The 15,712-nt window shown below is 37.5% G+C and overlaps 1 protein-coding gene and 1 long non-coding RNA gene across 5 annotated transcripts in view; one reads left to right on the plus strand and one right to left on the minus strand.

Annotated features, from left to right (window-relative positions):
• Positions 1–10,213, minus strand: part of LOC122522812 (cone-rod homeobox protein) — a 33,897-nt gene extending 23,684 nt beyond the window's left edge. For all 3 annotated transcript variants that reach the window (XM_043644088.1, XM_043644107.1, XM_043644098.1), the window contains exon 1: positions 9,243–10,213. The gene's annotated coding sequence lies outside the window, so the exon portion shown is untranslated. The remainder of the gene's footprint in view (positions 1–9,242) is intronic.
• A 294-nt stretch (positions 10,214–10,507) lies between these two features.
• Positions 10,508–15,020, plus strand: LOC122522827. Of its 2 annotated transcripts, none has more exons than XR_006305178.1 (4): positions 10,508–10,626; positions 12,540–12,917; positions 12,997–14,512; positions 14,633–15,020. It is a non-coding gene; the product is annotated as an uncharacterized LOC122522827 (long non-coding RNA). The 2 variants fall into 2 exon arrangements; XR_006305179.1 differs by having other exon boundaries at positions 12,544–12,917.
• The last annotated feature ends 692 nt before the right edge of the window (positions 15,021–15,712 follow it).

Here is a 15,712-nt window from a genome sequence, read left to right on the forward strand (position 1 = left end):
ACAGACCCAGACCAGTCGACCGTCGAGTGTATATACGATCGTGCGAGAGGACTACGAAAAGAGAAAGAGAAAGAAAAAGAAAAAAATAGAATAAAGAGAGTAGCAAAAAAAAGTCAAGCAAGTAGATACGTATGTATGTATACCTATATCGTAAAAGCTCGTTCAAATGCGTGCGCATCGAGACGAGTGTGTGCAATGCGGTGAAATCGAATAGAGCGAAAAGTCAAACTTTATTTGATGCTTTCTTACTTGTTACTTTTATAGAACATAGAAAATTAGATTCATCGATTAATGAAATTTGTTATTTTTCTAATATTTATTATTAATTAATACGAGTATCAGATAATCAGAGATATAGGTCGTAGCTTTATTAAATTCTATTTAAATCTATGATTATATTGTAAACGATTGTAAATATACTGTCTTATTATGTTTTGAGTTAGATGTTTAAACAGGCGCTTAGAGATACTAGAACTCTCATAATCATGACGAGGAGCTTAATCGAGGAGATATGATCGAACAAGAACGAGAGGCTCCGTCCGAAGAGAAGCATCGGCACTGATTCAATTAATCTGTCAATTTGCCAATTATACGGATGAGTTTGTTTGGTGGCTACGTTGTGTGTATGTTTCTCTCTCTATCTCTCTCTTTCTCTCTCTCTTTCTTTTTCTCTCTTTCTCTCTCTCTCTCTTTTTCTTTCTCTTTCTCTTTCTCTCACATCTCCAATGCGTTCATCGATCGCAAATGGATCGTTCCCGAGTGTGCGAGCGCATGTATGTACGTCGCGCTAGGCATACGTAACCGCGTGGCTCGGGGCACAGATTCAACGAGCTCAATTGGTGCACCGAACGAGGAGGATCGTATTGATTCTACGCTTACATAGTCGCTTGGTAGAGTCAGCTTTGAACGTACTTGTACCTCGAACAAGGATAAACTTTTATCGAGAATGTATGTACAGGTATACATAGTAATATCTCTACATGCTATGTTAGGGTTACCATATTTTCCTCTTGTCAAAATACGACAAAATGGGATTTGATAGAGAAAGGAAAAGAGAACAAAAAGAGGACGCATTCTTATACGTAAATTATTGGTTCATTAGGTTTAACTACACATTCTAACAGAAAACAACATAAATCTTTTTTTTTCTGATGAAAGTAAAAGTATTCTAATATTTTATTAAATTTTTTTTAAAATAAAAAAAAATTAAAAATCAATTAAAAAATTAAGCTTTAATATCTTTACTTTCAGAAATTTGAAATACTTATCGGATTAATGGATAAGTCTCATCCACTACTACCGCACAACTACATAAAAAGAAGTAATTTCTCTTACATTTTAATATAATAATAATAATAATAATTTGAGCAAAAGTGCAGAAAGTAAAAATCTGGAAATTTTTGCATATTTAAAAAAACCGGCTGGACTGAAATTAAAGGTCTAATAAAAAGGACATGTCGGGGGAAAGAGGACATATGGCAACATTATGCTATATCTATGTATGTATGTAAGAACAGATAAAAGGAACAAAAAATAAGGACAAAAATTAAACGTCAACTACTACTAGGAAAAAGATTACCGTTAAATTTTTATACGAGAAAGCATGTTATTTTGCCAAGATATAGAACCTTTCCTCCTTTAGTCTCCAAATGTCATGAGTAACATAACATTAATATATATTGCGACTTAAATGAATTTTATTCCTGATTATTGGACCTACTATTTGACAGTCAATTATTTTCTTACTTCAAACATTTGTAATTAAATTTTTGTCTCCTGTAAATCAATGATTATTATTATGACTTTAATGAAAAGAAGAAGAAAAAAAAAACAAAGCAAGAGGATAAAATATTTATAAAATAATCTAATACTTAAAATATTCAAAATCATTTGAAATTATTATAACTTTTAATTGATATTTGAAAAATATGATATCTTCTAATCCGTTTCTAATGTGTTAATTTCAAATTGAATAAAATCAAGCATCACCGACCAAAGATAGTAAGAAGTATAGATACATTAGTATTAGTTTATAGAAAAAACAATGATAACTACGAATGTAAGAATAAAAAAGAGAACAAAATAAAAACACGAGACTGAATCAAACGAAGGGTTTCAGTTCTTATTTTTATTCCCAAGATACCATTTCCAAAGGAACCAGCCAAGGAAACGGCTGGGTGCCAGACGAGATCTGGATCCGTTATATTCCAATTGTCTCCCTCACCCCACCTCACTTGATATGCGCCAATTTGATCCAATACGTCGCGCCCCCTAGACGATTGGATTCGACCGTGTCGACTTTATCTCTTTCTCTCTTTTTCTCTCTTTTTCTCTCCCCAACGTACAGTTTTACGTGCCTTCTCCCGAGGTCCAACAAGGAAAAGGATTTCTCATAGGAATCTCAGCGTGGACGACACAACTCGGTCACGTGCCTAGCAATCGTTCAAATCACGAGGACTCTTCGGCTCGTTAATTTTCTCTCTTCGTCGTCAAATTGTTTCAATCGGTCATAGAAAATAAAAATAGTCTCCAAGGATTCATTTCCAATCATTTTTCTCTGAGAATCGAACACTGGAAAATATTCGTTTCATTTACGGAAGGATTCTTCGAGCCATGAGAGTCCTCGAAAATAAAGCCATCTCTCTCTCTCTCTCTCTCTCTCTCTCGTTCTCTTTCTGTTTTTAAGAACAAAAGAAAGAGGCGTTCGATAAAGTGAAACCGGCAAGGCGAAACGGGTGGTAAGTTACATAGGTGTGAGTGGCTCCCGAGGTAAAGGATAGCCACGAAAGAAGAAGAAGAAGAAGAAGAAGTGGAAGAAGTAGAAGAAGATACGGTGCGGGAGGAGAAAGAAGAGATGGAAGCAGTCAGTCAGCTAAAGAAGAAACCGGGAACGTGCCGAGAATGAATGTAGCCTCTCCGTTACTCGGACCGCTGGAGCTGCTTTCCTCTTTTCGTTTCTACCTACGAACGATGTACCTAGGTCTTTACATCCTTATGCGGGTATATATATATATGTATATATACACACACACACACAGGCACACCAGTTCGCTACTATATTATTGCCCGACCGTAAATTTAGCCCGGAAAGCGATTTAGCGAGGAAGCGTCGAGGATAAATCTTGAAAAAGTCGAAAAGCATAAAACAGGAGTACTTGCTATGGTGTCTGTGTGTCTATGCTACTGTATTTGTATATATATACATATATATACGCCCGCGTGTGTGTGTATGTACGTGAAAGAGGGAGAAAAATTGTACCTTCTCACCTTCTCCTTTCTTCCCTGACGACTAACTCTATATTTCTATCTTCCTTTCTATCTTTCTTTCTAGCTTTCCTTGTTCGATCTCTCTTATTCCAGAATCTATTTCTTCTTTCACACTCGAGATACAGCCAAAAAGAAGAAGAAAGCAGGCGTGTCCAGTACAGCGTATCGCGTGTGCCCTTTCATCCGCGTGAATTCGCGCCAACGTTGTTCGCTCGTGCGAACGAGCTTTACCCTCCTTCTTCTCTTTCTTCTCCTTTTCCTTCAAGAAGAAGGAGAAATAGGAAAAGGAGGAGGGGAAGGTAAAGGAGGAGTTCTATGCTATCACGTAATTTATTGAAGTCAAGAGCTCACTCCCTCTCGGTAGGTTTTATACTTGACCGCGTCGATTTGACAATCGTGACTTAGATTCTATCTCTCTCTCTCTCTCTCCCTTTCTCCTTCACTCTCTTTCTATATTTCTCTCTTTCTCTCTCTCTCTTTTATATTCTCTTTTTATCTTGATATCTCTTGCGCTGACTGTCCAAGCCAGAGAATCGAACAGGCAATCGTCCAGATAGAAATTCTATTTCGTCCGACGTTAACCCGCTTATTTCGGTATGCAGGATGAACGGAAAATTGGAGAGCATATAAATCGTTCTCTTCCTCTATTTTTTTTTCTCCCCCTGGTGTTCCTTGGTGGATACGTAGGAACGCGAGAGAAAAACTGAAACGAAGTTTGTTAAAGTGAGCGAAGCTCGGCGGTAAAGTATCGAATATTCTTCGTTAGGATGTATCGAATTACGATAGATCTATCTATCGATAGATCGATACAACTATCCAATGAAAACGATCATTTTTTTTTTACATTTTCTCTTTTTATTTATTTTTACGATAAAATAATAATAAATCGTCAGAGGTTCAGGGCTCGAGAACTCTCTCTCTCTCTCTATCTCAAATTTAGAAAAATTTATTTACAGCCGCGTTACGAAACATCTACTACCATGCCATGGCAGATTACATTAATGAGATATAAAATAGCAAAATAACGAAAAGAAGAATGAAGTGAAGGAAGGTAAGGGTGAAGGAGGAATGAGAGAAAAAAAGGTATTTAGGAAGAAGCTCCGGTGACGACGCTATGAAATTGCTGGTACGCTTTGATCCTCGACCGCAAATATCTTCTCTTTCTCTCTTTCTATCTCTCTCTCATTTTGAAGTCATTCTTTTTTTATTCTCCCACTAGCTCTCGCGCACACGTGCCCAAACGGGTAGCGCGCGGGCGCAAGTTAATGCTATTTGCAAATCCACGGCTTCGGCCGCGACCAGCTACGAGCCATTGAATAAATGATAGGCGCCGATTCGTGGATTGCTGCATTATCCGTCGTCGAATTCGTTCCTGACGCGACCAATTATTCATGGCCGCGTGGCGCCACCGCGATTAAGGGCCAATTTCGGTGTTCCCGACGTTACCGGATACGGAAAGTTTTTCCAAACATACCCGCGGGAATGAAATGCTCAATTGCAGATGCAAACACAACTCTCTTTCCCCCTCTTTCTCTTCCTCTCTCTCTTTCTCTTTCTATATCTCTCATTCTCTTTCTACATCTCTTTTCTTCTCTTCGTCTCTTCGTCTCTATCTCTCTACACAGTTACATCAATTTAAGGGCAATCAGAGTGCTTAGGGGCGATCAATCATCGTGATAATCACTTCCAATCGTGAAATTAGCCTACGTCGTTTAAAATCGCTCTCCATCTTCCGACAGGAACCCCGGCTCGCGCGTACGAGATAAAATATCTTTCCGACTTTGTCCCTCTCCTCAATGTTTCTCACTCTTTTTCTCTGTCTCTCTCTTCTGTGCGCGCGCGCGAGAGTCACGCGGTGCCTTGTGGACGCGAGAAATGATATTTACGAAGAGTAACGGGCGTACAACTAAAATACCATAAATTTTGTTCGATATGCAAATACACTTCGGTACCACTGCTCGAAGTGATATTGTTATACCTACGAATTACATTGTAAATTGTAAATTGTATCCAACTGTAATATGTATCTGCATGCACGAGACCGTGCCGGCGTTCCTTATATTAAATAATTTGCTTATTACAGTTAATTTTCTTCCCTTTTACGCCTACGCGAGCCGTTAGCATGTAAAAGACCTCTCTTGGTACGCTATACAACACACATATGCATGTATATATTTATATATTTATATATGTATCTGTGCACATATATAATATCTAGGTAGTATCGTTTTGAATTTGCCGAACATCGGTCAATTTAGTTATCTATTGTTTTGTTGGCAGTTTAAACAAAAATTCATTTTACCCTCGCAAAGATTTTTCTTTTCTTTTCGTGGAAAAATCTTTTTAACGTAGACAAACTGTTAACTCGTAATTTTAATATACAAAAGAAAAACTAGTAATCAGAGGTCTAAGATATTCATTCTAATAAAAATGTACGATATCGAAAGGTGAAGTGTGATTTGTGAGGTTGCTCACGGCGACCTCGCGAATGTCCTCATCCTCTGGTTATGTAGGCATACATACGCGTCTAGAGGAAGTCACCACACTGTGCACGGCGTAGAATAAACGGTCAGTGACGCGCGGTAATGGCCGACATCCTAATCCTGGCCCCCTACAGTTTAATGCCATACACTCCGCAATGATAATGCTGCATGTGCTTTTTGTCATTACCAGTCGCTATGCTACTGTGTAATGAGCAGCAACCCGACGAGCGACTCCTTGACCAGGATATGCTCTACGACCTTCTCTAAGTGTTGACCTTTTCTTTCCTACGCAATCTAATTCTTCCGACTTGATCACTTTAGTATCGTCAAGACTTTATCGTTCATCGAACACAAATTACATAAATTGATATACAGTTATTTGTACAGTTATTTGTACATAAATTGATATACAAGTATTTGTACTTGTCATTTTAAAACAATCAATATTTGCTTGTAATTCAATATTTCACAATTTTAACACATAGAAATATATTTTAGTATTATTAATGTGTCTTTTTACTTCTTTTCTGGGTTAGAACTACTTCTTTACGAACACCTTCTCATATTTATCCAATACTACCATAGCGGTTGAGAACTATTAAACTTTTAAATTAGTATAAATGTTATTACAGAAGAACATTTTATTGATACAGAAATATAATTTTATTTAAATAATCAAAAATTGGTCGCCCCCACATACACAAGATATATCCAATCGTCTCAAAAGCATTATAAAATGAAAAGGAAGATCAATCAAGTACTACTTACAAAAATAGTAAATGTTTTTTTATTATATCTTACATAGGTACGAATACTCTTGTAAGACTAATTTTGTAACATTTAAGTAAAATTATATTTCTCTAAGAATGAAATATTCTTCTGCAATCAAATTAATATCAATTTAAAGATTGAATAACCCTAAAATAAGCAATCTTATGTATACCTAAGAATTTTGAAACTTGACAAGAATTTTTGAAACTTGAATACTAATCTATTTATGTCCCGAAAAGTTCGTACCAATTTATTAAACTATATTCGATTTTTCTTTTTTATATACATACATTTTTATCAACATCGACATGAATTTTCCAGAGATTTCAATACTAATATATTAGCTAAATATAATTTATGTATATTAGAAAAATATATGTATATTAAAAAATATATTTATAAATCGGCGTGAACGTACCGGGAAACCCTATATATCAATATATATTAAATAATTGAATAAACATATGTACATATATATATTTAAACGTGATTTCGATTTCAAAGTGATAATAGGAAATTAAAAGCTCATGAAGGAGATCATTCGAAAGGGAAACGCTTAAGATCACGGTCGCAAGAGGTTGAAGAAAAAAAATAATGTGCGGGTAGTAAATAGGCAGAAGAAGCATATAGACGCATTGTCGTCCCGAGAAAAAATGACGTCACGGGTCTCGACCTCGCGAACATGGTTTCTAAGCATCATCTGCGGGTTCGTTCGGTTGTGAAGATAAAATAAAAGAAAGAAAGAAAGAGAGAGAGAGAGAGAGAGAGACAGTGGAAAGAGAATATCGTAGAGAAGAAAGCGAAGAGACTGAGACCCGCAGCTGCCTCCCTGGCTGCCAACACAATAATATCTAATTAATTTATTAATGAGGTTAAGTTGGCAGGATTGGATGGCAGACAGCGCGAGCGAACAACGCTGCGGCAGTTTAGCACGACGTCTTCTCTTTAGCTTTGCTTCTTTAGTGAAAGAGAAAAAAAGAAAAAGGAACAGTGAATTGAGCTTAATCACAACGAAAATATCGGACGCTGGCGCGTGTGCCTAAACAGGGCCGCATTATACCCGTCAATCCTTTTTTTATGGCGAAAACTCGATAACTAATTATTCCTATTTTTCTGATATTGTATATTTCTATACTTATTTTTTTTTATTTGGAATTGAAAGCGAAAATCGACATGCATTAATCAGAATATTCTTAACTTCACCACCATTCGACCCTTTTCCTCCGACGAACGTTTCTCTCTATAGTTTTTTTATTTCTTTTTATTTGATAATTTGAAATCAATAAGCGATATGCATTAACTAGAATAATCTTAAGAATAATCTTAGGGTGTCTCGTACGAGTTAGTCGAGTGGTATCAGACAATGAAAGATGAACATATCAGGAAATATATAAGAATCCTGAAAGCATAAGAATCGTTCCGTGTTAAATTCCAACGAGCTTTCTCTCTTCTAAAGAGAGCTTTCGCCGTAGACAGCTGCCGCACGGCTGGCACCCCGAGGGATTTCCCTCTGCTGCCTGACGAAAACGAGCCGCGACAACCGCCCTTATACCCATCATCGTCGGCCTCACTTCCCCTTTATTTCTCTTTTTTTTTGCTTTTTTTTTTCTTTATTTCTCTCGTTATTTCTTCTTCTCACTTTGTCCTCGGTCACATCTCAATCTACTTCTTTCTTGCTATTTTTTTTTCCTAACATTTTCCCTCTTCACATTTCTCCTACTCAATATAAATCCTCTTGTCATTACGTGACCATGAGAAAAAATGAACATCCTTTTTTTATTACGGCGATACCTATCGTATTGCGGTTGTCTTAAAAAGATATAGGTATCTTTGATTTTGAATCTCTATTCCTTTTTTCCCCACTCCTTTCTAATTTATTTCTTAAGCTGTTATTTTTAATTCATAAAGAGTTCTGTTTTCACTACTTTTCTTTTATTTCTCACACTTTATAAAAATCTTCTCGTTATTATAAGGGATAATGGTTTTTCTTCAATCCGATAATATTTACCTATTGTATCGCATTTATCTTAAAAAGATACATCCGAGTATACTTGATTTGAATTTTCTATTTTTCTCTATCTATTCTAATCACGTTTCTCAAGCTACTTCCTTATCGCTATTTTCATTTCATATAGTTTTCTTTTTCCTACTTTTGTTTCCTATTTCTCTCACTCCACAAAAATCGTTATACGTTTATAAAGGATACGTTTACAACGTATAGCATCATGTTTATTTCAAAGAGTTACATCAAATATTCTGTTCAAACAGAAATATCGAGTTCTTTCGAATAATATTCAATGTAGGTAATCTCAATCAAGAATAATATCTTACCGTGTTTCGCGCATAGACTTGAATAAAATCAACGATTTAACTACGCGTTACGATTACATGAATAAAGCGACTATATTTAGACTGAAAGCAAGCGTCTCTTCCGGACCATTATTCAATCTCTTGGGGAATGAACGCGCAACGAGACTCTTGGCGAACATAAAATTGTAGGAATTTTGCGACGTTTTATAGCGACGGATTGAGTTTTGTTTTCGCATGATAGTTTTCAAGGAATCCGACGGACAATGCCGAAACACGTCTCTCAAAAATGTCACAGAAAATGAAGAAATTCTTATTTAAATAAAAAAGAAAATCAAAATGCGTTCATTTTAAGAAATAAATAATCGTAAAAGAAGAAAAGAGAAAATAAGAATAATGTAAAGTTTGATTTACCTTGACCAAGGGTGGACTGTGCGTTTGTTGACGATAGTGTCCCGAAGAAGGGCTCGCGGGTGGCCCCGCGCCCCCGGGCGAGATGGTGCCGCCTCCGGGGGTGAGAATCCTGGACTCGTGGCTGAACAACACTTTCCCGATCTCCTCCGCAAGTTTGCGGAACTAGAAGGATTTTCGCGCCCTTTGCGCGAATCCAATGGCGCTCGAAAGCGCGCGAATATCAGTCCGCGTGTTCTTAAAATCTCTTCCTCGAATTCCCCGTATTTTTAATCGTCACTCATCGAATTTGATCTCCTATTGATCCTCTCGATCTTCTTCGGATCGTTCAAATTCGTTCTTCGAAGGATATTTGCAAAATAATCTTACAGTGTCTTGGAAAATCGTAACGGCTGACAACATTTCTTTCATCAGAAATAGAATCATTAGATCATAGATCGTTCGTAGAATATTTTATCTTGAACGAAGTAGTGCCAGCTGTGTGCCAATGTAAATAATCTTCAGATATCAAAGTAACAAAGTCGCTCACGTGGATCTCTTTGCATCTTCGATGGGATGATAACCAATTATCAAGTAACACCTGGACTACAGACGACAAACAACAATAAAGACTTCTCGAAATAGCAGAAGCTTCTACTTGTTATCAGATAATAATAGAATTCACACAGTGTCGAAGGTCAATGTCCGCAATTAGCAATTGGTAAAAAAAAGAACTATATTATCTTTAAAAAAAAAATATATATATATATATATATATATATCTATACCGTCGATTAATAGAATTTGGACGCGAACTAAATATAAATAAATTACTTATAGATCGTGTAAATGCTAATAAAAATATAACAACTCGGTAAAGTGTTCGTATGCGTGATCGAATGAGATCCGTACGAATGGGATCCAGCTCGGTAGTGCGTTCGCGTACGGTGTCACGGACGATATCATCGTCCCTGCGGACGATAGCTGACGGAGGAAAGCGTGCTCGATAGGCGGAACCACGCAGGCGCCGACCGGCTCGTAAGGCGTGGTCTCTGATTTCTCTTGGTCTCTCCTTCTCTTTCTCGCTAACTTCCCCTCTCCAGTCTTTATTTCCATCCCTTTTCTCTTTCTTTCTCTTTCACGCTCTCTGTATCTCATCCACAACCCCAACCCCTCCCTGCCCTCGCACAATTCTTATATCATTTTCTTTTTCTATCTCTTTCTCACCGTCCTTCTCTTCCTCCTCCTGATCCTCCGCCCCATCCTTAACTTCAAGCACGTTGATCGTCTAACCCTCCTTGTTCGTTCGTTCGTTCGTTCGTCGTTCGTCGTTCGTTCGTCGTTCGTTCCTGAGACGCGAGCCTGCTGCCGCGTAGCCCACCACGTGGTTTTATTGGGCAAATAACGCGTACGACAAACATCCCTACTTCTCTTCTAGTAGTCTTCTCTCCTGTTTTTCCGCCTCCTACCTCTCTCTTTCTCTCTCTCTCTCTTTCTTCCTCTACTTTCTGAGTACAACATAGCTTGGGCTTTTTCTCTTTCGACGAGAGAAAAAGAAAAATGGGATGATAGTCATCATAGTGTAAATCGTGTTTACCCCTCGCTCAGAACGATTCTCTTATGTATCAGGTGTATCCACGTCTCTAAGTTTCTTATTCATTCCGTTAGGAAGATTGGATGCTTTTTCTATCTCCGACCACCGTATTATACCGTACCATACTATCATCCTCTCTTTCTTATAACATCCTTGTCGATACCCTTATTACGTTAGGTTTTTTTTCTTATATTCTCTTGACATTTTTATCTCACGCATCGTTTCTTCTCTTATTGTTATTTTTAATATTTTTTCTATTTACTTACTCGATTTCAATGCTTTCTGCTTTCTTTGGCATAGCTTCCGAGCTTTCTCTCTCTCTCTCTCTTTCAAGCTTGATCCTGAAAATCTCATTTTCAACAACTCCTCTCGGTATCAAATAGATACCCAAACTTTTGCGGAATTCAATAACTCACGAGATTGTCACTTATTTTGAAAGATCGATAGATACCGTATTCCATATTGTCTCGCAATACAATAGTAGAAATAACAAGAAAAATAAGAAAAGTAAGAGGAGAGACATATTATAAAAGAAAACAAAAAATAAGAAGAAGGAAAAATACACGAGTCGACGGAAAGTTCGAATTTAGCATGCATAAAGAATGAAACGTAAAATTAAATCCGTTCTTGATTCGAGGGATCGTCCCCGTTCATTCGGTCGTTCGTTCGTCCGAGTTCCTCTTCGTTTCTGTTTAAATCAGAAAAGGATCAAAAAAGTTTAAAGTATAAAAAAGAAAAAGAAAAAAGAATAGAGTATAATAACCAGATCGAGATGAAAAACGAAAGCTGGTTACCTCTACAACAATGGTTACCTCTACAACAGTGGTTACCTTTACTGATTAAATAAATAGCCAACTAGCTATTCAATGATATCTATCGAATACGCACTTATCCACGCGCAGGTTTTCGTTCTTCTTGTCGATCCTCTCTCTATGCCCTCGAGGGATACTCGGGTTTCCAACAAGAGACAGAAAGGGAAGGAAGATAGGATGGTGCCGAGGGTGCGCGCGCGCGCGCGACCGAAAGACCGACCGAACTGTGATAGAGAGATAAAGATAGGGATAGAAATAGAGGATGAGAGAGAGAGAGAGGAAGAGACCGAGTTAGGAGGATAATCGCGTTACGTGGTGACTGGATTACACCGCGCCACGCTTGCGAACTACATGCCACATGCTACCACCCTATACCTACATCGCATGTACCTAACTATCCCCAGAACCTCTCCTTCTCTCCTTCCCTCTTTCATTTCCTCTTTCTCTCTTCCTCTCTCTATCCATCCAATTTGCAACGGGGTGTCCCGAAAATGTTCAATTATCCATCTCACTATCGTCGTTGCTTCGTCAACGTGTATGTACATGTTGACAATATTCGCTTCATTAATAACTCATCTAATCTGCCACAACAGCGATCGACGAGATCATATTATAGTCACCGAAAAGAATTTCTTTGTCTTTTGTAATATTTTCAAATCCTTAAAACAGCTAAATGATAAAAGAATTTACATTTTGACGTTTAACGTAGGGTAGTATATTTATACAAGAAAAATCATCCCTCCAAGTTCACACGACACCCGCACAACATGCAGTGAACACACAGACAGTCTGGGTGTATTAGCATTCGTCCGGTCGTTTGTTGAATTTTCGCTCGTCCAATAGTGCTTCTTACGTAGAATCCGGCTATATTAGCGAGCGAATAACGGAGGTTGTTTAATAAAATAACCTTGTTAGGTAGCTGTTGGATGAGAAGTGAAGAGGGTTGAGCGTTATGCGGAGAGTCTTCTCTTCAGCGGCGGGAGGAACCAGCGAAGCGTACAAGATCGACTCTAGACGGAGGAAGATGGAAAGAAAAAGTACAAGAAGAAGAAGCGTTGTGGCGAGGAGAGAGAAGTAGACTAACATAACTGTGGTGGTGATAGTAGTAGTAGTGGTGATGCTGGAAAGACTGTTCAGCTGAACGATGTACCAGAAACAAGAAGAAAGAAGAAGAGGGAGAGATAGAGTAGAGAAGAGAAGAGAAGAGAAGAGATGAGATGAGATGAAATGAAATGAGATGAGATGAGATGAGATGAGAAGAGAGGGGTCGGTGAAACGGTCGGAGGCAGAGAGGTAGGTACTAATACATAAAGTAGCTTAAAGTAGAAAATTGTGGAAGCGTCGTGATGCCTGGTGATTGCGTTACCTCCAGGGCTTTGATTTAAAATGCAACGAGGGGCCAAGCGGTAACGGGGTGGGACAGCTCTTCCAGTAAAGGAGAAAGAGAGGTGGCTGCTATACGGATGGATCCTGCCTGGGAGCCATGTTCCTCCTGTGAAACGCAGAGAGGCCGTGTTCCAGGATGGAATCCACGATGGAATGAAGAGAAAGAGAGAAAGAGAGAGGAGGAATAGAAAGAGGAAGAGAGAAAAAGAGGGGATGCTACCGGCAACGACGAAAGAGGGCGAAGAAGGACGGAAAGAGGCGATCCTGAAACGGAGTGGTAGTCGTGGCGTTCTTGGTGGTGGAAGCTTCTCCAGCTTCCGTTGAACGAAGAATTGCAAGGGAGGGTAGCAAAAGAATTTTGCGTGGCTCGTCGCAACGCGCGCCGCATCGAGCCAGCCACCTTCGACTTCCACCATGTAGTAGTTTTCTTTACCCTTCTCCTTTCTTCTTCTTCTTCTTCTTCTTCTTCTTCTTCTTCTTCCTCTTCTCCTCCTCCCTCTTTCTCATTCTTTCTTCCTATCTTATCTCCCAATAATTTTTTATTAGGTCAACTTGTTTGCTCGTCTACCCTTTTTCTTTCTCTCGATCCTATTTTTCTTTTACTAAAACTATCTAACGCATTAGAGTTCATTCTTTTTATAGTTTTGATTGCTTCGATAGATATTAGATAAAAACGTATTTAAGGAGACTAATTCGGTATCAATTATTGCCGACAATTAGCTCTAATGTCTAACTCTCGTCGATTTAAAACATTGTCTTTTTAATAAATTCGACCCTTTAAATACGATTAACCTCAGATAATACTCCATTTTGCGAAAGAGCCTTGTAGTAAAAGGGGGCGTGATCATAACGTGTCCTTGAGTGACGGTAGACAGACAGACAGGGACTTAAGTTCGTGCCACCGGGCTGAACTTTAGGGTGACGGATGATTTAGCACGGGATTTCTCCTGTCAATATAGCGAATATCCTGCCATGGTCCTACAGCTTTCTTGATACTCATCGGAGGGATATGTCAATATATCTTTTTATCTTTGCCCTTTCATTCTGCTTTTTAGCCATTAGTCGATCACATTACTGATATGTTTGTACGATCGGTTAATATATTTTGATCGTAAAATATTTGAACAAACTTGTTAGAAAGAATCCTTTAATTAAATGTAAATATTATATCTTAAAAATAAAATCGAATATAGTAAATCTGATCTCAGGTGAACACAAATTGTGCAGAAGACAAACTAATGTAAACGATCAATAGATGTCAACTTTGATGAATCCAGTTTGTTAAACCACGAAGTAAATTCTGAGAAGGATTCACAGGGATGAAGACTCGGTTATGGATGTGACAGCTCAATAAGGGTGAAAAAAGATGACTGTTCGAGAGAGAGAAATAGTTCACCCAAGGAATTCGCTCGTCAATCCATATCTCTTTTCGTTCGGATCCCTTCATCTTAATACTTGGATCAGGAAAAACAAAAATGAAGAATGAGATAAGAAAAGACACTGTAAAAATCATTTTGTAATATTTTACTCATGAATACGTTCGTTATTAAATTGATTTTAAGGATTCGTCGTCTGTGATAAAACGGTAATCCTTGAATTTGATAATTTTTTTTACTTAAAAGGTAAGGGACAAAAATACGAAGAAATATGAAAATAAGAAGAAGAAGAAGGAAAAGAAGAAGAAGAAGAAAGTAACGAAGAATGTCGTAATCTCGAGAAACGAGCTACAAATTGGCATATCTGGTGGTTCGCGTTAATCTCAGCCATCATCCCCATAGGAATTTCGAGAGACATTTCGAGGACTCGACTCTCGAGACACAAAATGAGCCGGATTAAATGTAATATACCAGTCGCTAGCTTCATTTGGGAAATGAGACCGCCCGACCGTCTTCCACAGCCGATTGAATTATTCTCCAGGCGTGAATAGACTCGAACAAGTTTTATACTAACGTGTAACGTAACTAACTGATATTCTAACATTCAATAGGGAAATTTCAATTAAAATGCAAATAAGAGAAAAAGGATAAAACATAATAAAACAATGTTGCTTCTATTTTATTTTTTCTAATAAAATGTATAACTCTTATTTTATACCTATACTATTAATATTATATTACATACTAATAATTCATTATTACTTATAATTAATTATAATAATATAATATCATAAAAGAATTAAATATAATATTATAATAATTAATATAATAATAATAATTAATACCATAATTTATTATGTAATAATAATTAATTACTGATAATATTATATATATATATACATATTATATTATATATTTAAAAAAAAGTTATCATCAGAATGGGTATTATCCTTTGATCCGCTTTTAAAATATCGGAAACGCGATAGGTCAGCCGCGTAACTGATATCTCAAATTCGACGGGCGAGCAGCATCCCTTCGATCCTCTGCACGAAAGCCATTGGGCTTAGGTTCGTTCACGTTAATCTCGATAACGCGATATGTCGGGTGTCTTTATTTTCTACCCGTTTTCTGCTGGGATTTTCTCGACTCGATTTTTCCTCCTCAAATGTTCGCGAACGAACTGCAACGTCATTCCTCTTTCAATAGAAATATCGATTCATCAAGCTGTCATCCTCTACGTACGTATATCTATACGTATTGTATATATATATACATACATACATACATACATATACATATTTACGTACATACTATATAGGACATCGA

This window comes from Polistes fuscatus, unplaced genomic scaffold, assembly GCF_010416935.1.
Source record: "Polistes fuscatus isolate 324 unplaced genomic scaffold, CU_Pfus_HIC Scaffold1, whole genome shotgun sequence".
Taxonomy (NCBI): Eukaryota; Metazoa; Arthropoda; class Insecta; order Hymenoptera; family Vespidae; genus Polistes; species Polistes fuscatus.